This window comes from Triticum urartu, chromosome 7A, assembly GCF_056163025.1.
Source record: "Triticum urartu cultivar PI428250 chromosome 7A, HENAU_Tu73, whole genome shotgun sequence".
Taxonomy (NCBI): Eukaryota; Viridiplantae; Streptophyta; class Magnoliopsida; order Poales; family Poaceae; genus Triticum; species Triticum urartu.
In genome coordinates this window covers 134,567,047-134,572,724 of record NC_141879.1, presented here as the reverse complement: position 1 = coordinate 134,572,724, position 5,678 = coordinate 134,567,047, and positions in this window count along the sequence as shown.

The following is a 5,678-nucleotide window of genomic DNA, read 5'->3' as shown; positions in this document are numbered from 1 at the left end:
ACTGCAACGGTCGCAGGGAACTGCACGTGGCATACTCAGATCGACGCAGCGACTTTGACGGAGCAAACTTGGTAGTTCTACAACACCTAGACGAGGTAGATCCTTTCGTGGCACTGCACAAAGAAATTATCGCAAAGAAGTATCGTGACTGAGGGGTATGCAGGACGGACGCCAAAGTTACTAGAGAGCACAACTCCACTTTCCTGCATTGGTTCAAAGAGCATATTATTGCTAATCCCCCGGAGGAGGGCTCTAAGGACGGATTGCTCATATACGCCTTAGAACATGGCCCCTCGCCCAACCTCGTAACCTATCAGGCATATGATATCAACGGATACACGTTCTACACGGAGGCCAAAGATATGGACAGTGATGAATATTAGAACTCAAGGGTGACGATGGAATGCATGACCGGCAGCGACAACGACGCAACTGAATGATTTTATGGAAGGGTCGAGGAGATCTGGGAGCTTGACTACTCTGGACTGCACAACACGACAATGTTCCGTGTCAGATGGGCTAAGAATGTCAAAAGAGAAAGCCGGATTTTCACTACCATGACTATACCCGACGCCAAGAGCGCTACCGTGAATGCTATCGCAAAAAACGAGCCATGGGTACACGCTAAGCACGTGACACAATGCTTCTTCATAACCGAACCATGCAATCCCACTCGTGTTGTCGTGAGGAAAGGCAAAAGAAACATCATTGGAATGGATGGAGTCACCAACGAGGAAGACTATGATCAGTACGACAACCCAATGAGGGAAGATGACAATGATGATGAAGTATACGTCAAAAGAAGAATCAATACTACATTACCAAAGAAAAATCATACTCCATGGAAAAGGCAAAGTCACAATGAGGGGCTCAATTATTCTTCGACGAACAAGAAGGGAAAGAAGCTGACTCAAAAACGAAAAAGTCAGCGCTGAGGAATCGGTCAAATGATGTAATATATATATATGTTCCTATTTTGTATACACACTTAATTAGCCATTATTATGCATGGGTCCAATGATGTAATATATATATGTTCCTATTTTGTATACACACTTAGCCATTATTTTGCAAGGGTCCAATGATGTAATATATATGTTCCTATTATGCTGAGGAAAAGAAAAAAGGGAAACTGGTTATAGCAGTAGTGCTTTCGTGAAAAAGAGCTACAGCTAGTCAAGGTAGCAGTAGCGGTTTCTGCAAAAAATCGCTATAGCTGCCCGTAATAGTAGTAGCGCATTTCGTGAAAACGCGCTACTGCTACGTCCACTTAACCCAAAATTCTCCCTCTCCTTGCTTCATCCTGCCTCTTTTCCCCCAAATCCCCACTCTCTCTTCCCCGGCCCCGTCGCACCGCCGCGCCCGCCCCCGACCTCGGCGCCCTCGCCCCCGACCCCAGCGCGCTCGCCCCCGACCCCGCCGTGCTCGACCCCGGCGCGCTCGCCCCCGACCCAGGCGCGCTCTCCCCCGACCCGTCGGCCCTCGCCTCCCTCCTCTGCTTCCTCCCCTCCCAACCTCGGTCGTCGTCAGGCCTGCCTCCTCGCCCTGCACCCTCTGTAAACCACCCCCCTCTCTCTCTCTGCTAGCTAGGGTTAATTTACTTAGGTTTTAGTTATGTTAATTAGGTTATCTATTTAGTTATGAATTTAGATAGGTTTCAAAATTTGCTGAATTTATATGCAAATTTGAACTGGACATGTGGTATGTGGATATGTCATGTTTTGGACATGTCATGTTTTGGTAAATGATCCGAGTTGCCTATGTTACGCCGGAATGTTGATTCATTTCCATTCCGGTGAATTCAGGCGCTCGATATGTCCATTTTTTAGAAAAGGTCATGCCGAAATTGTCCTCGTGCCTTATCATCCAAAGTAAGTTAGTTTCGAACAACCCTTTCATACATTTCAATCATTCCTTCTCTCTCTATGGGGAATAATTTGAGGTGTCTTTTCCTCGCAGCAACGGGCGTGCCGTCCTTATCGTTCTTTATCCGCAAGTCTCCCACGCCGTGTATTTTGACCCTTCCAGAGACTACGAGAAAAAAGACTACACCCACATAATGAATATTCTAGATGATGCTCTCCAAGGCTTCAGCTTTAGAGGTGGCCACATGCAGATCAGGAAACAAAGGAACAAGAAGATGGGTTTCGCGCATAAAACTAACTTCTCCTGCATCCAAGTCCCAAAACCAAGCAAGAAGGATGGATTCTACATCCTCCATCTCATGATTCAGTTCAACACGGATCACCAAAAGCTTCGCATGAGAAGCAGAAATGAGGATCATATCCACAAGTGGCTAGAATCTCATGGAGAAGCGGATTATAAACTTAGAGATGACTTCTTTCGCATCCAAAGCGACATTGCGACGATCATCATGTAAGAAGTCGTCGATGAGAAGGGGATGTTCCACCACGGCCCTATATCGCGAGCTGACGTCCGAACTCGCATAGGCATGCAACGTCTAGACCTCACGCCGTTCAAGAAGATAGGGTCCATCCTCGATGATATGGAAGGATGGAACTTCTAGTGATTTATGATGCCAATGATGATATGTGTCGGTTGAACTTGTATACTATTTGTAGCGATGCAACTTTGTGATGTCCACGATCCCTAGTTGCATCTAGTTGCTAACCCTTTCTTTTTCGGTGTTCTCTAGTATATTTTGTTGCATATATATGATTGTACATCCTCTTCATGATCATGCATCTCTAACAGGTACCTAGTTTCTTGATGGCGAGATGGAACTGCTATGTCGTGTACAAAGGGAAGGTTTCGGGGGTGTACAACGAGTGGCATGAGTGTCAGGCGCAAGTGAATGGGTTCTCGGACGCCAGCCATAAAGGCTTCAAAAGCAGACAAGAAGGAGAAGCTAGTTACTTGAGGTTCACGCTAGCGCGAGAGAGGACTCGTAACCGCCATCTCATGTACTGCATAGTTCCACTCTCACTCATAGTGATAGCTCTTCTCGCGTATACCTTTGTTTAGATGGATGACATTGTAGTTACAAGTATTCGAGACTTGCATGTATCGCTATTTTCGAGATGATGACAAGATACCACTTTGTGTTGGATGATGATTATGACGAGACTATTTGTATGTATATGCTATGATTACATTTGTGGTCTCGCAGGCATTTGTATGTGTATCATGATGACATTTGTATGTGCTAAAGATTCTTCTATAAAGCCTGTTCAAATACAAAACAAATATGCCGAAAAAAACAAAAAACTACTAAAATTAGCAGTAGCGAGTGGAGAAAAGTTAGCAGCAGCGCGGTTGTAGCAGTAGCGCGCACAGGGGAAGCGCGCTATAGCTATTAGCAGCAGCGAGGTTCCTTTAAGCGTGCTGCTGCAACACTTGTGTAGCAGTAGCGCGGGTGGACCAGCGCTACTGCTATACGTTAGCTCTAGCGCCGGCCCTCGCGCTACTAAAAGGCCGAAAACCCGCGCTGCTGCTAGGCTTTTCCCTAGTAGTGAAGGCGTGGGTAGAAAAAGGTTAAACCTTGTCCCTTTATAAGGGCGGCCGAAACTATATGGCCCCACTAGCCTGGTAAAACTCGCTTATCCCCCAAGCGCCGTAATCGATGGCGCGGTTGGGTTACCCACGCCCGTATTGATGAGAATCCCGTAATAAGGGGGACACGATCTCTGCTTTGACAAGACGTGTCAAAAAAACTGCCTCGCGTTATGTGCGGGGCTAGTTAAAGGAAACGGTTCGAATAATCACCGGGCCATGGCATGGTGTCATGTTGCCGAAACATGTTAGCAGATTAGATTTGTGGAAATATTATTCTCTCGACGGTGGTATGTGGAACTTATTTTGCAGGGTCGGACACTATCCTTGTATTCAAATTCTTCCGTGGTGTATTCGGAGGAGGAACCCACCTTGCAATGCCGAAGAAAGTACTGTGCGTCAGACTCATCGTCATTGAAGCCTGGTTCAGGGGCTACTGAGGGAGTCCTGGATTAGGGGGTCTCCAGACAGCCAGACTATATCCTTTGGCCGGACTGTTAGACTATGAAGATACAAGATTTAAGACTTCGTCTCGTGTCCGGATGGGACTCTACTTAGCGTGGAAGGCAAGCTAGGCAGTACGTATATGGATATCTCCTCCTTTGTAACCGACCTTGTGTAACCCTAGCCCCCTCCGGTGTCTATATAAACTGGAGGGTTTTACTCCGTAGGACACAATAACATACAATCATACCATAGGCTAGCTTCTAGGGTTTAGCCTCTCTGATCTCGTGGTAGATCTACTCTTGTACTACCCATATCATCAATATTAATCAAGCAGGACGTAGGGTTTTACCTCCATCAAGAGGGCCCGAACCTGGGTAAAACATCGTGTCCCCTGCCTCCTGTTACCATCCGCCTTAGACGCACAGTTCGGGACCCCCTACCCAAGATCCGCCGGTTTTGACACCGACAAAGAGGAACACCTCTGAAGACCCGGAAACAAAGGTTTTCAATCAGGGGAAGAAATCTTCGCCAGAGGGTCCCGTCTTGGAGGGTACTCTTGCCGCACAGTGCCTGCAAGGGGATCAGCCCTCGACCAAGCTGTAAGTAAACAAAAAATATTTAATAGTGAAAATATCCTACCTTTCTTCTGAAGATAATAACCAAAGCCTATATCTTGTAGTTTGGATCGTAGCCCTTCTCGACAGAGTTCATCTTCGGGGGATCTTCTTCTGGAGATGATGGAGAGCGAAACACCTCCCCCTGCCACCATGCCTCATGAGGCGGGCGACCCTGAAGTGTCGTCCCGGAGGGTTTCTCTTTATGCGCCAAGGCCAGAGGGTAATCCTTTGGCCACCCGAAGTCCTCAGTATTCGGCTCCTAAAGAGAGTAACAGAAAGAGTCTGGAACCATACAGTGTGCGGTCGGACGCACTGAAGGATCTTCTGGAGCAAGCGGACATCTTAGAAGCGCATCGTACGCTAATGGGTACGGTAATTGAAAGGATTTCATCCTCCGAAAGTGGGTTGCATGAAGCTTTTATGAGTCTGCTGAAAGGCTTTGAGGTACATGAAATAGTGTATGTTTTTGACAGTACCGCACATGTTAGGTGTGCCCTATGCAGATAGTAGCCCCTGAGACTGGTTGCCGTCGAGAACGGTGGCAAACAGAGGATCATAGTCCCAGGTAATAATTAGACCGCCTTCATGTGTAGGTGGCTGAAGGTTCGGTGGCTAGCCGGACTGATGAGTTTGCCGAGCTTAAACGGCAACTTGATGCGGCAGATGCCGACATTGTGCTTGTCAACAAGCGGCTTGACGAGGCACAGGGTATGTGATTTCTCTGGTGATCAACACATAGTAAGAGGAGCATGATGCCAATATCTTTAATATGTTGTGACTGCAGATGGAGCTGCCACTGTGGAGACTCTTTGGGCGAAACTTGCCCGAGCCAAGGAACAAGCCAGAAATAGCGATGTGGCCGCTCTAAAGGAGGTCGAAGAGCTGAGGGCCGAAGAGGCCGCGCATTGCCAAAGCAAGGAAACACTGGCCAAGATGGCCATTGAGTTGAAAGATGCCACTGACCGTTACCAGCTTCTTGAAAAAGAAAACCGAGCGAAGGCAACGGACCTGGAGAGGGCCATGGTATAGCAGCCAAGGAAGCCCACTCCAAAATCAGAGCGAAGGAGGAGCTGTGTCAAGCTGGAGGTATCACGGTGGGAA